At 38.3% G+C, this 18,174-nt stretch overlaps 1 long non-coding RNA gene across 3 annotated transcripts in view; it reads left to right on the forward strand.

Moving 5' to 3' along the window:
• Positions 1–18,174, forward strand: part of LOC139828317 (uncharacterized) — a 48,300-nt gene that overhangs the window by 3,611 nt on the left and 26,515 nt on the right. For all 3 annotated transcript variants that reach the window (XR_011739804.1, XR_011739805.1, XR_011739806.1), the window contains exons 3-4: positions 4,484–4,766; positions 5,966–6,292. This is a non-coding gene — a long non-coding RNA (uncharacterized lncRNA). The remainder of the gene's footprint in view (positions 1–4,483; positions 4,767–5,965; positions 6,293–18,174) is intronic.

An 18,174-nucleotide genomic window follows, 5' to 3' on the forward strand; every position in this document is an offset into this window, starting at 1 on the left:
TCCTCTTTTCTGTCCTTCTAGCTACTTGATTGCCTATTTATTTGCAATAGTCTTTGGAGGTAATGAGCAGATTAAATTTAGATAGAGGGCTCAGATTCACTGTTGGCACAGCTTTGCTGAAATAAGTGGAATTAGCCAGGAGAGTCAAAATACCTTGTGTTCAGCAACCATAAGCTATCTGACCTGTTGATGACTCCTAAAATCCCTCAAGCGGATACTAGTGTGTGGTTGCACAGTGTAATTTTAAAGGGCTATACATACAGGGCTGAAAAACAGAAGGCATTGAAATATAGAATAGAATACATTATATTATCTAGATGAAATAACTGTCAGAATGAGTAAAACTAAGTATTTGGAGAAAGGACCAGTGAAGGAATTATTTTTGCTTTTGGGCAATATTTCATTTGGTTAGGTACTTACAGGGTTTTTCTTCATCTTGGGGAAAAGGAAGCTGGACTGGTTTGGTTCTGGGACTTTTTAATACAAGGTACCTGCCATTCACCAAATATTATGAGCATCAGCCAACAGATAGCTTCCAGGATTGCTATTGTTGTACACACTGCCAGCAATCGCTAATTCCAGAGTACAACAGGTCTTGAAAATCTCAAATCATCTGGCAGACCTTAGGACACCTGCTGCTTGTCTGTCTTTGGAAAGGAAAGGCTCATGAGCACACAGAATCACAGGATCAGTAAGGTCCAGATTTAAAGCCACAGCCATGTAAAGAGCAAGACAAAAAAGGGCACTAAGACAGTGAAGTTAAAAAGATAAGCTTGCAGGACACAGGAAGAAGAAAATCCTGGGAGTAAGAAGAAGGAAGAGTTAACTGAAAAAACCTGCCATGATATCATGACAGGGGATACCGCTTTCTAGTGCTGGCCATGAGGGTTTCTGGGGTGTGGCTGTACAAGGCTGTGGTGTACCACAAGGGTCACTAAGCCTTCAGGCCTTCAACTCATGAAAGCAGGAATGGTGAGTCTCTACTTTTTACTTTCCAATGTCCTTTTTGCATGGGGAAATGAAAATGTAGCCTTCAATAAAAATGTCTTAATTGACGAATAGCTTATGCTACAGAAATTTTTTAATAAAATGTTCATACATTACATACTTGGCAATTATTTTCCATTGCTCTAAACTTGCATGTATCTTTCTCATGCAGTCACTTAGTACATAACTCCAATGATGTGTTTTTCCCTCTGCACCTGCAGTAAGTTAGTTTTCGTAAGGATGAGAAAGTGCCTCCTGAGACAACACATTGCTGAGAAGAATTAGTAGACCAAGTGTAGGGTAATAGATCTTTTAATTTAAGATAGAGCCACTTGCCATTTCTGTTCCTTTAAAATGCAGTCAATTCTAATTATAGAGATTTATCTTGGATTAAGGAAGAAAAATACTAAAGCAAGCACTGCTGCTTCTACTATAACTCTAGGGTTAAGACTTTTCAAAACAGGAATTATGCATAGTGAGGACAGTAAAGTGACTGCCATTAAATTCTGAATTTACTATTCAGATGATGGACATTTTTCTGTTATGAAAATATTTTCCTTTCCACTCCACATTTTTAAAGTGGAAAAAAAATGGGCATCAGTGCCAATTACCAATGTTGAGGAAGAAAAAAAAAGACACAAGGGAGCCACTTTTTGAAAGGAAGAAAGCATTTCTAATAGTTCTTGTAAAGTAATATTCAATTCCATCCACAGAATATCAGAATTCTAATGGAAAAAAAACACTTGTGATACATCATAACTTGAATATTTTCAGTGTCCAACACAAATGGTGAGTTTCAATAAAAGCTACAGTTGCCATGGTTGAAAAAGACTAACATGGAAAGTATCACTTTCAGTGCAGTTCCAAAGACAAGTGCTGCATTTCCTCATCTTCTCCTTTTGCCTCATGTCCCTGAAATGTTTTTTGATTTTACCATGTCTTCCTTTTTTCTGATAGTGTTTGTTCTCCACATGGAAATTCTTTAGTACTCATCAAGCTATCTGGTATCCTTCCTTGAGATATCATTTATCATGGGACTGTTTATCACTTTCTTTATCTGGGCCACAGATGTTCTGGCCTATATTTGGAGACTTCATTCTTTTCTGAGCTATCAAAAAATCTGTGGAAAATCAAACTACCTCCAACAAACAAGGATTCACAGCCTTTGGAACTTGAAAGATATTCAACTCTTCATTTGTCCTTGCCACCCTCTTGTTGGAGGAAATGTGATTTGACTTTATTTAGTGTAGTTAAAGATCAGCTTTGCACCAAACTTTCTGGTATTTCATTGTTACCGACATGGGGACAATGGTAGAAATGCGGTGCTGCTTCTCTCAAAAATCTTGATACTGATATTGCACAGGCTGCAATATTAAGCCCTCAGTCTGTTTCCGAGGCAGAACTAAGGAATTGGAGTATGTTTTCAGTGTATCTTATTATGGATATCTGTGATCTTGCCCTGAAAAGTACAAGTCGCTCTTACAGTGTATATTCATAAAATTTGAAACCAGAGAAGACTTAACATCTCCTGTTATGTGTAACAAAACCCTATGTATATTTCTAACACAAGTGTTTTCTGTAAGCAACTTTGGAAAAGGATTGACACGTAGCAAATAAGGAATTTGGTATTAGAATAAACATCAATAACTGAACAATATCTACTTTCTTTTTTCATGTTTATTAACTCAATGTTATCAAACTAATATATACTACTGAATGACTAGAAGCTGTGGTCTTCCAATTTTGTTATATTTTTTACTCATCACACTATTCTTGTATTTCTTAATCCAAATATGCATAGAGTTACATTTCCTTAAGAAAACAGCCACAAGATCAGAAGCCACCAAGGAGGACTTCTCGAAGAGTATCTATATGCATGAAATGATAAATATATACGAAAGATGAATATAAAATTATAAGAAGTATATCCAAAACTATGACTGTGCAATCTAAATCAATTTTAAAGGAAAATGTGGCTAAATTTAATTGCAATGGTTATTGATGTAGTTTGCTGAGTACAGATGACAGCTGAAAATCTGTTCATATATTGATGAAATGCAAGAAGAGACAGAATAAACAAAACAAATAACAAGCCCTATGACAGTGCAAATATCCATTTGAATTTTGACTACTGGGCTTTTGGTATGTTATTTTTCTGAGTAATGAATGGAAGCAACTTGGCCATGCATGACCCAGAGGGCGCACAAAGGACATAAACAAGCGTTTTGAGCCTTTGCCTAATTACAGAAATGTGTCTTCGGTAGACTGGACTCTACTATTTTGTTAAGCCTCCTCCAAAGCATAAGGACGGGGATGAAAACGGAGACTTGGCAGCAAGGTGGAAGGTAGTGAGAAGTTTGCAGAAGACTTCAGGATCTAAATGAGTTGTTGGGCGATCTCCCTTTCTCCAGCACCAACAGACTGGATGAGCACCTGAACTTACTCTGCAGCTGCAGCAGGGACTGCGTCTCTGTTGATTCCCTGGGAGACACCTACCCAGAACCACAAAAATCCCTCACAACACCTATAGAAGTGCTGAGGCCACGCTGGTCCCACACAGAGATGGCATTTCAGCTGGAGAGATCACCCAGCAAGAGAGATCTGAGCAGGCAGTGCAGGCAACAAGAAGTAGAGCAGTGCTTTCTCCTGCAGCCTAGAGAGGAGCCTGTCCAAACGGGTCTGGGGTGCTACCAACAATCAGTTGTTCTAGACCCTGTTTGGGGTTACCTTTTCACAGAACCACAGAATGGGTGGGGTTGGAAGGGACCTCTGGAGACCATCTGGTCCAACGCCCCTCCTAAAGCAGATACACCTAGATTTTACTGACTTTTAAAATGGTTTCACATTGTCGCTGTGCTTTCCTAAATTAATGCTGTGTTCCAGTTCCATTTACTAGAACTATTTGTTTTGTACTGAAACTTTTAGTTGCAAGTCAGAATGTATTGTCCAGTGAGGGGTCTCATGAAAATACTTGTTTCTCCTGGTTTTGTGTGGGAGTATTGAGCTCGTTTTAATTCCATTTTTTAAGAACTCGGAGTTCTGAACCTGGCACTTGCTGCTATTGAAAACTCCTGACAGAGCACTCAAAATACTGTATATGCTAGGTAAAAAGTATCTCCAGTAAATCAAGTGGTAGTAACTCATATTGTAGTCATTAGTAATCTAATTAAAAATCATTAGAAATCTAAAAGAGTAAGTTTTTCAGCAAACCTGGAGGTTTCCAAAGTTAATGAATGATTCAATCCATAGTTGGCCTGAAAGAAGAGTACTGAATGCATTTGTTTAAGATATGAGTACCAGGCTTTTGCCAGGAGGAAAATCTAATAGATAATTCTGCATTTAACTTTTAAGGGTCACTGAAACAAATCTGTGTGGAGTACTGTGGCAGGATGCAAACCCCCCTCTCTCCCCCTCCCTCATTCGATATGGAAGGAGTAGACATAACTCCCTCTCTCTCTGCTGTTTGAGGCTAACAGCTTCTTTTGTTTGGCCCCAGAGCACCCTGGCCAGGACCATTAGGAGAAGGGAGCGCCAAGGAGCCGCTGAACGCCCGTGGCCGGTGTGGGGGATGTTTGGAGGCTTCAGGGGCACCTCACAGCTAGTGTGGGGGTGCAGAGAAGCTTCTGGAATGCCCACAGTCAGAGCTGACCAGCCAATAAAAACGGGACTTTCGTCGAGACTCCGCCCATTGTCGCGGGTCTCTCAGAGCAGGAACCGGATGCTGCACCTGAGACCCCACTCTCCGGGGTGGAGACTCCGCTTGCCTGGCAGCCATGTGTGTGAGTAAAATTTACCTTCACAGGATTGCGAGTGTATTATAAATTTACCCTCGCAGAATCGCGAGTGTAAACTTTCCGTACTCACTACGAGTACGTGTATCCCTTTAAAATAATCCCGCACCGTGTTCAGGCAAGTGTGTACTCCTCCGGGACTCAGAGACGGCTCCGCCATTGTTTCGGGTGAAGCCATGTGCATGCACTCCGTGGACTGCCTGTTGTATTAGTTGCTGCCCCTTAATAATTTTCCTCAACTGATACCCAAACCTGTATTCAGGTCACTTCTGGAGTGCTAAAACCCTGTTTCTCACCGGTTTAATAAAAGTTGGTTTGGACCCTGTTGTCCCTTAAACTAACTTTGGGGTCTCTCTGTGACAAGTATAAAGCCTCAGGTAACACTTGTGTGACCCCCATTTGCAATTGAATGCTACTTTTACATATGGCTAAACATTTCTGAATTTTCGTGTGTGGTGTTTGTGTTTTGTTTTATTTCATTTTGGTTTGGTTTTATTTTTTCTTTGTTTTGTTGGGCTTTTGTTTGTTTGTTTGTTTTCCCAGAATATTTCCCTCACAGCATAATCAACTGTTTTAAGTTTCAGATTTGAAATAAACATACTTGATCAGAGACAGGTTTATTAATTGCATCTTAAAGAGTATAAAAAAGAAACTTTCACAGTTCCAGTGTAAAAATGAAAACAAACCTGGCCAGATCCATGGGCTTATCCAGCTATTAAAATGAAGCTTCAGGAGTGGTATATTTTCTGCTGGAGCTATGACATACTTCTCTAAAAGAGCTCAAATTTTCTTCGCAAATGGAACAGCTGAAGGATCTGTAGCAAGCATCCAATATTCTGTTATTCATCTGTAGCAATGCCAACAGTAAAAGGGGAGGAACTGTTATTTAAAAGTCTGTGGAGACAGTACTTGGTTATTTTCTTTAACTCAGTGATGAATCTGCTTTTAATATATGTGGAGAACAAAGCAGCTGTATGACCATTACACTTTCTAAACACAATGTATGGAGAAAAGCAATTGCTCATGCACTTGAATGAGGTGCTTGTAGGCAGTACTTGTCTAGCACACCAGCTCTTCCACTTTCAATCCCTGCATTGTAAACGGCTCCCAATATCTACCACACTGAAGAACTGTTTCCTCATCAGTGAGGTGACAGGTCATTCACTTTGCTTTTTATTTGTTCACAGGTTAAGCAAGTAGCAAGTTGATCACAATGGAAAATCTGCGAGAATCAAGAAGAGACAAAAAGGCTCCTCGGGTTGCATAGTTGTCCCTTTTACCCATTAAAAACCCTCATCCAGCTGTGTGGGCATGGTGAGGTGTGCCAGGGTGAGCCTGGATGGTGTACGATTCCTTCTGCTCTGCATTCTTCTGGTTGGGGCAGTCACATTTTGCAAAATGCTCATTGGAAAGTAAGAGGAGATAGTCCTTCTACAGAAAATTGAGCTGCAGCGTTTGATAGCTTGTCTTCAACCTTGGGATGCCACAACAGTGCTAATCTGCAGGAGCCATGGGTAAGTTATCTCTGTGTTGTGTGACTCGATTCGGTAGTTCAGATATGACTTTAATATTTATTGTATGTGTTGGCCCACAATGCTAGGCGTTTTTTTTTTTCCTTGATTTCCCAAAAGAGTTAAAGACATCAGGCAATCCCTGTCAGCCCTTCAGGCTGGGTTGCACCCATCTCGCAAGTGCCTGATTTTATCTGATTGCACGGTGGTGCTGAGAAGAATGTGGGAGTCCTGGCTTCAGTTTCTGTCTGCACTTGATGATTGAATCCACATCCCCTGGTAGCTAAGAGGTATTTAGGATGGAAATATTCCAAATATTAATTGGATGCAGAAACTGGAAGCCAGGATTCCCTTCTCCCAGGTGAATGCTGAATCAAGTTAGGTTCTGGAGTGATACTTGTTCTTACTTTCTGCCTTTTGATTATGGCTTTGTAGTTGGGATGTAACAGCAAGCATCCTGTGGTCACACATATGAGTGCAATTCATCCATCTATTTGAGGAAACGGTTTCATTTTGGTGGAAAAAATCTGATGCTGATTTTCACTCAATCAACAAATGCTCTTTTTTTATTTTTTTTTATTTCTTTTTTTATCAGCAACTATCTACAAATGAGATACCAACAGTGCATATTAAGAAAGAAGAGGTTCTACCTTGTGCTTTTTTCCTCTTCCACAAAATGCAGTCTGCAAAATACAGCTAACTTGTGTTAGGAATATATTCGAAAGAGATTACATCAGTAGCTAAGATGACTAGTTTTAAAATTGAAAAGAAGCCATTTAAGTTGAATGCTTTTTTTTGTTTGATTTTTTTTTTTTTCCCTGTAACAAGCAAATTCTTACTTTTGGCCATTATTTCATGAATAATAACTAAACATAAGCATGTGTCTACCTTTTTGGAATGCTCCAGTGTTGTTCTTCACTTTGAATTATTTTATCAGATTCAGACAAACAATATTGATAATTACATATATGTTTACCATTCAGACCTGGTGCATATACATATGGTGAATACTTTCTTTCACAAATGTAGTGATATTTGTACTTGCAGAAGTAAGGGATACGAGTAAGGAAAAAAATGAGAGTTACTTTACGAGATTGAAATGACAAGGATTTTTTAGGCAGTTATACTACAGTTATTCAAGTTAGCAGATGTTAGCATCTGTGCTGTGTTTTATGTTTATTTTCAACTTCCCAACAACAATTTTGCATTGACTAAATGCAGTACACAGTACAAATAAAAATCTCTACTACAGCTATCAAAGTAAATAGGCATAGTCCACAGACTCAGCATCTCTGGGGTATTATATCATTTTTCTCTGTTAGACAAAGTTAACATCCACCCTGTGTATGGTCTAAGACATATAATAAGGACCTATTCTCAGCACTTGCATGGCTTTACTGGCAGCAATTTAATGCCAAAACTCTGCATAGTATTTCTGATGCTAGAATAAAATGGATATGCTTCTTATTGCAAATTCGGACAATAGTTTCCAAGCACCCCAGCCTCATCAGTGTGTTGCTCAGTCTCACTTCAGAAAAGCTCCCTTCAGTACATGGTCAGCAGTGAAATTACAGGGACTTGCAGGCAGATTTGAATAAACCCATTTCTATGAAGACATAAGGAAGAAAGGATCAGAAGTTCAAAGGTCAGAGCTCCCTGTTTAATTTTTTAATGATTTCCAATTCTTGCCGAGTTTCCCAGTGTCAACATTGTGCTCAGTTATTTGCCCAGCAAGTCAGCCTATCCATATTTGATATGGGATAATTAGCAACTGGCCTTGAGAAGTGTGGCCCTTTGTACCACCTGCACAATTAATGATAGTAAGTGGTCTGCTTCCTACAGATAGCCACGTATTTTCTGAACAGCTCTTGATTTATTAAAAGGGATGTAATGATCATGTAAAGTGTTAAACTTCCAGCCTTCTATTGACAGTGGTTCTGTTTAGTTTCATTAGATGTGATGCTAACATCTCTCTGGTGAGAGGGAGGCCACCTGCTCATTTTATGTAAGTTCTAATAATCATCAATTGCTGAAGACCCATCGATTCAGCATATTAAACAGGGCCAATGTTGAAAATGAAAGTATTTGTAGTTCTTTATCAGCTTTCCAATTTAATCTTTTATTGCAATTATTGTATTACAACTTTCTATAGTCCTTGAAGGCAGACAAGAGTTACAGGTCTTTGCGCTTTCAAGCTGGCAAGTTAGGTCTCTTTAAGACACCAGCCTGAGGTCTTGATGCAGTTTCACTGGGTTGTGTGATGACTAGAGACCGCACAAGCTGTGAGTGATCAGATTTGTCCATGGTTTGCAAACACGGGAGAAATATGGACATTCTCCAGTATGGCTTGCCAATAGTAACAGGCAACATGAACATGAATTTGCAATAAATACTAATAAAAATAAACCCATTTTTCACTGATATGTGGTATGTAAAATGATACCTCATACCTTCTCTCCCTTAAAAATAACCAGTAACTAAACTTTTCCTACAGAGGAGTCTAAACTCCTCTGTACACAGCAACTTATATTTTATTAGTCGCTAGAATGGTATTTTTAAAAACAACAACTATTTATTTCTTTCGTGTCTAGTAAGATCCTTTTCCTTTCTCCTAAGGGAATTTATACTATGATAAATAAAAAGAGATATATAGTATTAAAACTATGTTAACTACAGCTAAACCTTTATCCAAAAGACAGACCATTTTTGAAATCTTAAAGGGATATTCTTTTTCACAAGGCAACTCTAACAAAGTCCTAGGGAACTCTCCTACTATAAAATTAGTATGTCCGTTCAGCATGGATGCATACCAAATGGGAATTTATGCTGTGTTAGACAATAATGCACTTATACAATTTTTAACTTAATAGAAACAATGATCTTAATAAGCATATTAAATTGGAAAACACTATCTGATGATGTACTTTTATTTCACTGCTAACAAACTGAATTACATGCTAAAGGTTTGCTGTCAAATTGAAACCTAGTGAGCCCATGAAAATTATTTAACAACAGGTTTCTGTAGTGCAGTATTGCTGCATCTCCCTTGAACTGCTGCTGGTTTAAAATCTATTTTTTCCCATCTCATTTACGAAAATTTTTTAGTCTCTTTTGAGCATTATGAAAAGTGAAAAAGGGTACAAGTGTGCAGGAGAAATAGTGAAACCTGCCACATATGGTGACATAAAAGCTGACTGTATTAAAGTCGGTAGGAAAACACCAGTGAACAGGAATTCTCACAAAAAGTACAGCCACATACACAATAAAGACATCGAAAATAGAAATAGCATTGTTACTGCTCTATAAATAAATCTATAAATCAAGCATTTTCAGAGGGAAGAAAATGGTTTTAAATAGATGGTTAATATTTTGTTATTTAAAAAAAAGGTGTTTATTATCAATTAAAATTTGTTGAAGCGAGTTGTATTGTTTCCTGTGGGCAAGCCTCTGGAAAAAAAATGTTGCATTTTAACTTTTTTTTTCCTAAAAAGATTCTCTGTGTCTGCATTACATGATTTTTCCTTGTATTTCATCACTGTATTGTGTGATTCCTGCTCTACCTTTCCTACTCTAGGCAAAATATAATCTTGGAACCCAGCTCCATAATTTCCATATGCATATAATTTTACATAGTTGATGCATCCAGCATGCAACGGTAAACAGCAGGGAGGGGCTCAATGGAAACTCATTTGTTAGTTTTCCCACTTGGAGGCTGTTAGTTTTATAAATTACTGATATTGGACACTGTAGGAGTGCCCTTTTTCATATACACTGAAGTACTTCACTGGCCCCAGGAGTCACTAAGACTAGTGGATTTTAATAGTTATAGATCTTAAATGGAGGGTTAGAAATTGTTTCTTTTCATTACAATTACAACAAGGAATTAACCCCAAGGGTATCCACTTAATTTCATAATATATAGACTGGAACGCTAATAATGTGGCTCTTCTAAAATGTAATAAAGAAGCAACTGCCCCTTGGCTCCCTGGGGTAGATTTTTGTAAAATGTATTGCAAAAAATGTAACACAAAGAAGATTTTACATTAACAAGCTTTGTAATGTCACCAGCTCCAGTGCTCAAAGTGCTGCAGAGCTCATAGACACCAAGTATTGGTCCTGGTTTTACAGCAGGAATTTAGTACCTTCGCTTTCGCTCATATCACTTTGCTGGTACAAGGAAATACTAAACCAGTGATAGAAGGAGTGGAGGGTAATTTACAGTTAAGCACATAAAGAAGTGAAAGAGCAGAGGGAGGAAGAGGGAGTACAGTAGGACGAAGTAATTGCTTCCTTCAAGGTCCACTTGGACCCATCCTCTAGCCAAGTTTCCTGTGTTATTTTAATCTTCCATGCCCTATTGCAAAACAAGCCTTGGCCTTACAATTGGCAGCAAGTGAACTCTAGTATGTTTACTGTTCCATTTGCACTTATGAGTAGCGAAGTGTCCTCTGACCTCTCAGTCATTATGGATGGTGCTTGTGGAACAAATTCCTGGCCAAGATCTTACATACTGGATCAGGCTTTGGTTTTAAATCTAGGTTAAAGACATTTCTATTTGCTGATGATTTTAATGGGATCTTACTAGATACAACATCCTTTGCAGTAAAGACAGCAAGAAAAGAAGTACAGTAGCTGTGCCTATTCTATGCTGAAAGAAAAAGAAGTAGTTAGAAGAAAAATCCATTTTGTTTTGGTTTGATTTTTAATGGTAATGCTTCCAGGCATTTCTAACAGAGGTTCTAAGATTGCTGCTTCTTAGAGAAAATTCATTAGGGAAGAAACCTTTAGCCAATGTTTTTTAATTATGCATGATATGCCCAGAATTCTGTGTGCCTACTTATGTTGCAAATATTCTGTTTGTAGCAACAAATTTAAATAATTTGCCTCACTAATCACAGGTATGTGCAAATGCTCAACTGATGTGTTTATACCCATCCCCTAAAATTGGATTCCCCCAGAGTTATGTGAGTGAAAATTTTACCTGTAATTTGTGGCTTGTACACATTTATTGGACTCCTGCTCCCAAATGCTGAGAATCCAAAATGTTGATCTCTGAACTAACTTTTCTAGATAAACTGACAGCTCCCATTTAATTCATGTAAAATTTTCTATAAAGATGCAGACGCACCTGTCTTTAACCAAAGTTACTATTTCTAACTGTCAGAGATATATGCCAAGGCAAGAGAGAATTGATGTCTAGAAGGCTGCTAAGAAAAAGAATGGAAATGGAAAGAGCAAGATAGCACTTTGTTCACCAAGACAGTACCTGGCAATACATTCAGCAATATATTACAAGCAGAGATGGGAATGTCGAGCACTGTGTATACCTAGGATTGCTACTGTGTGGATCAAAGCAGGAGAAGGTATAGCAGGGACTATTTGGAAGGCTGGGAGATTAGTTCAGAAAGATCACAGAATCGTAGAATGGTTAAGGTTGGAAGGGACCCCTGGAGGTTATTTTGTCTAACTCCCATGCTCAAGCAGGGCTACCTAGGGCCAGTTGCCCAGAACCATGTCCAGACAGCTTTTGAATACCTCCACGGAGGGAGATTCCGCAACCTCACTGGACAACATCGGCCAGTGCTCAGTCACCCTCACAGTAAAGTGTTTCCTGATGTTCAAATGGCACCTTCTGTGTTTCAATTTGTGCCTATTGCCTCTGTCCCTTCACTGGGCACCACTGAAAAAAGATCCATCTTCTGTGTACCCTCCCCTCAGGTATTTATACCTGTTGATGAGATCCCCCCCGGAGTCTTCTCTTCTCCAGGCTGAACAGTCCCAGCTGTCTTTGCCTTTCCTTGTAGGAGAGATGCTGTAGTTCCTTTATCATCTTTGTGGCCTTCTGTCCAGTATGTTCATGTCTTGCTTATACGGGGATGCCCAGAACTGGACACAGTGCTCCAGGTGTGGCCTCACCAGTGCTGAGAGGGGAAGGATCGCTTCCCCAGACCTGTTGGGAATGCTTTGCTGAATGCAGCCCAGGATACCATTAGCCACCTTTGTTTGTTCAAAAAACAAATACACAAACTACAAGAGCTGGTCTTTGCAGCTGGCATTTTCAGCTCACAGTGAAGTACAGTGAGTTGCTTTCTTCTGAGATACCTTTGTGCATTTTCAAGCCTTCCCTCCCTCTATTTTTTCTTTTCTTTCTCCATTCCTGTTTTCTGTGGATAGTGACCTCAAAATTTTGACTGATAAACTCCATCTTTAAAAAAAATAATAAATAAGAAAATAAACTAGAAAACAATCTAAATTCATAAGTCTTGCCAGCTGGTTTCAGTTAATTTTATTTTACTGATATTAAATTGGGCATTTCTGGGCCTTTTTTTTTTTTTTCCTTTATTGACATTAAATTAAAATTGGAAAAAACTATTTACATAAGAGAATTTACATTTTAACAAGTTTCATCACGTTCTTCAGGTTGTAATGTTAATGCTCCTAAATGTATCCTGAAGCCAGTTTACTCAATAAGAACAACAAGAGTAAAAATGTCACGGAAGAACAGGAGAGGCAGAACAGAAGTTCAGCTGGTAACCAAGTTAGAAGCCGAAGGCTGAAGGAGTCTCTGAAGAGAAAAGTTTCAGGATTAAAGGAAATGCTTGCAGCCATTTCTCCCACTCATGAGTAACTACTCATACACAATTGAGTGATAACTGCAACTGAAATAACGTGAGTGATTTCAATACTCAGTGTTATGATCAGGGACCATAATCTGGATTTTAATCAAGGACAAATTAAACAGCAAAATGCTATGGATCACTTCAAGAACTATTTTTGTAAATGATAAGTCAGACTCATTTCACTAGGTGAAGTCAATTTGAAATTGTATGTATGTTACGAATTAAGCTGTAGCTCTTAGTGTAAGGGTGTCCATTGTCTTTCTTCATATGAAAGCCCCCATGCTAAGTTTCTTCCATTTCTTCCATCTATTCGTAAGTGATACAAGGCCAAATAATTTCAAGCAAAATCTATGTTATAGCAAGATAACAAATGTGTGATGTAAAGCACAGAAAGTATTATCTTCTTCAACCAGATACAAACATAGTATGGGTTAGGTTCCCCTTTGTTTCACACAAATGATGTGCTGTGAATCACTCCTGCTAGATTGCCATGGATCTAGTCATATTATACCCAGCCTGTGAGACCCTAGAATGGATTCATTTGTAATGTGGTAAAACATATACTATAAAAAACAGAAAAAACAGAAGTACCATACTTAAGAGCTGAAAGCAGAAATCTGAAGCACTATTACTTATTCGCAGGTATTGTAATTTTTCCCCTTTTTGTACTGCCACCATCTAGTGATAGGTAAGTATGTGCTTTGTCTTCCAGTAGGGGTGATTTCTGTGATAGGCACCAGATGTTCTGTAGCCTTTATTCTAAAATCCCCATTCTTTTTAAATAAACAGGGATACATACCTTTTATTACAGCATGAAAATGTTACTTGTCCATTTGATAGGTTTTTGAAAAGCCATATAAAAACAAGTCATCGTAAGTAGTAAGGTAATATTTATGTAGAATTGTTTTTGAGAAACTGGCTGTAAAGTGTTTTATTTTCTGAAAGAATAATACCAGCTGTGGACAGTCCATATTGCACTGGATCTTTCTGTGTTATGGAGAGTATGAGACAGCTCTAGACTCCTGCCTGCAGAAAGACGAATATACAGATAATGAAAACCAATACTGATTTAGACTCTTAGGCAAGGAAGGGAAGAATGTTTAGAATACTAGATCTGTGTGGTGCTTTCCAACAGGTTAAATCTTGAAAATGCCTCATCATAAACTCCCGTAGAGAACCCCTGTCAAAATAATAGGATTTTTGATGGAGTGCCTAGTGCTCTGACTGTACGTGAGACTATAGTTTCTATGCTACTGAGAGATCTAAGCAGAGAAATTACAGTCTCACGTACTTACCTACCAAGGACCAAACACAAAACTGTTTGCAGTTCATGCTGACTCCAGTCACAGGTAGGAACAGTCAATACTTTGGAAAACGCAAACCCACAATGTGTGAGCAAGGATGCGCATTTTCCACATAGTACTTTTGCAGCAAGTACTACTGAGAAAACTCATACAGAAAATGGAAGTCTGTTCTGAAATGGTTATTAGCAGAAAAGGGAGAACTCTTTTTTTTAGCCACAAGTGACTACCTTCATAAATCGTAATGCTCCACCAATAAAATGCCACAGTGTTCACAGTCAACATGGGGCTAATGCAGAATGCATAGCTGGAGGTATGAGAGACAGACTGAGGGGATTGGGATGTAAAAGCATGTTTGGGATGCTAAAATTACCTTTCCCTTTGAATCGGGAGCAGAGGCTAGGCAAACTGATTGCAATTAGTAATTTAGCAGTGCTTCATTTATTTAAATACCAGATCTTTCAAGATCTCCTCTCCTCTCCTTTTCCTTGAAACTCTTTTGCATTCAATGTAATAGAGTTGGAAGTAGTTAAGACCCAGCAAGTTTAATATTAGAAAACATGAGTGTGTTATTTCATAATAATTTATACCTACTTGCTGTAGGTAAAGGCTAAAAAGATAAGCTTCAAGGGAGTACATGAGAACAGGGATTCTGCTAATGGACTTAATGTTCTCAGGAGAAGGAAAACCATGGAATTGTCTCAGCTGAGGGCTTTGAAAATATCTATTGTCCATGATGAAAAGTATAGTAGATAAAGGAAGTTTAGAAGTGGATGGAGTCCTACAGATAAGCTCTGGAAATTCTGCCTTAGGTTACTGTTACTATGAGCTAAAGAGCACTCCAGCTTGCATTATATTCAGTTAAAAGCCTGGTGTGTGAACATCAGGTAAATGCCTGGTATGTATATAAATATATGTAGCACAGCCTTCCAGCGTTAAGTGAATGAAGTTGTGTGACCTTCTATGTGAACCATTTGTCTACCGCCTTGTCCAGAAGAAAAGCTGAAGCAGAATGCAAAGTCACAGGTAATCAAAGAACTGAGCCTTCTTTTCAGCTCTCTTTAATTATTAAAGGAAGTTTCTACCTAACTTGTTTTCAGTAATATGATCCATAGCACTGTAGTTTAAAATGAATAGTTCTTTGGTGAGGACTTAAAAATGTAACAGGACATTTGAACATCACTGGAAATGACTGAACCCTTGTGCAGGACCTCATCAGTTGAAACTGCTGTTCAGAGGTGATGTTTCAATTCCGGTCTGTTTATGCCTGAAATGTCAATAAGATGCCACAGAAGATAGGAAAGGCCTAGCCTTTTAACAGCCAGTATTGCAAAGAAATGGCCAAAAAAAAAAAACGCCCATGCTTTTCTAGAAATAGTATTCTAGCTCTTACCCTAAAAATGGATATTCTGGCACAATGCTTGTCTGTCCTTATGTAGTGCAGTAGCAGATTTCACAGGATAAAACAAACTTCTGAGCCCTAAACGAACTTTTGGATAGGAGAAAATTCAGGGGACCTGTAATTATTTGTCTGAAAACCAGAAGGTTTTGAAATGCCCTCTAGCACTACCAAACAGATGTTTACAGATGTAATAGAGGAAAAGGGAAGCTGTGAATTGTGGCCTAGCCAGGCTTTCTTTGCTGAACAGGTTTGACGACTGGCAGAAAGGAGGATATTAAACTCCTGTTAACTTAAGGACAACTTTAAGCTAGTAAATAATTTGTTATCCTTGATGTAGGTGGTTTTATGCAGCATATAGTTGAGTAGGGACTTATATTGGACTATGTTCAGGGAGTTTGTATTATCAGATGTGATAACGGGTACTCAGCAAGTCTGCTAAAAAGGGCTGTGAAAATACTTTAAGTAGTCTTTTTGTAAAGTTTTTTTAAAAGTTGATTTGATTTATGAACCTGAAAAAATTCTTCTGTGTCTCCTGGTTATAAACATCAGGGAATCAAAATAATATAGTGCACCTAGTAACCAATCTTATAGCAGTACCAAGATATTATTAGTGTGGAGGGCCATGTGGTAGCAGCTTTGGAGAAGAGTGGAAAGTGTTTCTGTTTCTAAAATGGGGCATTCTGTCTTGGTTGTTTCTGACGATTTCAAATGTGTTATAATTTTATTAAATCATATTCCTTTTAGTATGAAAATCCAAGTGGGTGCTTCTTGCTTTGATGCTACCTGTAGAATGCACTGAAGTTCACTTCAGGAAAAAAAAAATCATTTTGCTTTTGTCCCAAGGTACACCTTGTTGAGAGTTGTAAATAGACTACACTCCCATATTCAAGGTTTGTGCCACTTTCCTCAGTAAAAAGCAATGTGCACAAGCAGGTACACTGAAGTCTGGGATGTAAGTAGGTACAAAATTAATTCTGATTTAAGCACCTTAATTATGACTTGATTTTGGTGGGTCCAGTAAGTTTGTGCAGAGCATTCATTTCTTTTTATTAAGAGAGAAGCTGATCACAGCAAAGACATTTTTCGTGGTCTTACTTGCCTTGAGCAAAGACTGAGTCGCAGCAGACACAGCTGTGCTCAGAGCCAGAGATTGCGGCTCCCAGGCTCACTTTGTGGCTGCACGAAAGCGCAGCATACTGCTTGACATTTCCAGCCAAACTACTTCTCTACAGCATATCTGTTATAAAGCATTCTTTTCTGCTCACAATAAACCCTTTTACTTAAAGAAATTCACCACAGGAAGTGGTAATGCCATGTCTATTTAAACTTTCATATAATCAGTTTCCATATGGAGTATTACAATAATGACTGCAAGACTTGCTGAATGCCTGGTGTCCATATTGTTTCCTTTGTTGCTGTTCAAGACCCTGGAGAAACCATAAATAGGTATAGCTAAACTAATGTCAGTAATAATCCTAGAGTCTTTGTGGTTACTTGTGAGCAGATAACAAATCAGGACAGTTAAAAGCTGCAGAACTGATATGAGTAGTATATGTGAAATGCAAAAAAGTAGCAGCCATGATCCTGGTCAGCTGCAGCCTCTTATGTGCTGTACATGCAAACGATCTTACCCATCTTTAACGGTTGGAGGAGGTGTTTTTGATTGATGCTCAAAAATGTTCAAAATCATAAAAGCATGTTTGAAATTATAAAGTCATGCATGAAGTTTCCTGTTTCTGTGTTCTGGACTTAGAAGCACTAGAGAAGTAAGTTTTCTGGTGAAAAATTAGATGTGTGCAGCATCCAACTGCTTTCAAGCTGTTCAGTTGGGTAGGTGGATTGTAGTTTTGCATGAAATGGTCTGAGGGAGTTAAGCGATCATGATTCAGCTGTCACAAACTGGTAATCAGCAAGTTCTGCTAATGAACCTTTTCTGCTTCCAATAGTTAAACCACCTAATATCCTCTACTGCAACACATAATGTAGATGTACTTGAATATTTTTGTATCTGTTTCTGGATATCTGCCTCTTCCTAATTTCCAACTAGAAACTTCTCTTTGAAGTTTAGATATTTAAATACCTTAAATTACCTGACTATCAACGAATCAAAACCAGAAGCTGCTACACAGGAGATATGTTTATGGCAAACAAGGTAATGTTTCCATTGTGTGTGAACAGGGGACCAACATTGTAAGATGTTGACTGTGACACTAAATGTGCTACCTAACCTCTTTGTGTCTGTGTTCACTAGTCCGCAAAATTATGATGATGATACCTATTATACACAAACGTTGAAAGAATTAATTCATTAATGTTTGCAAAGAACTTTGAGATCCTCTAGCAGAAGGTACTACACAATTCCTAAGTGTTAATTTATAATTCTTTATTATCAGATTCAATAGGACATGTAGTACAAATCTTTAAAAAGGCAAACAAAAAGCTAATCAGGAGTCTCTTATTCACACTGTCAAAGCTGGTAATGACCAAATAGTCTTGTCTGTGGAAGTACAAAAAAACCCCACCAAACCAGGCTACTTGGTATGTTGAAGCAGCAATTAGCAC

The sequence above is a fragment of the Patagioenas fasciata genome, chromosome 6 (genome assembly GCF_037038585.1).
Source record: "Patagioenas fasciata isolate bPatFas1 chromosome 6, bPatFas1.hap1, whole genome shotgun sequence".
Lineage (NCBI taxonomy): Eukaryota > Metazoa > Chordata > Aves > Columbiformes > Columbidae > Patagioenas > Patagioenas fasciata.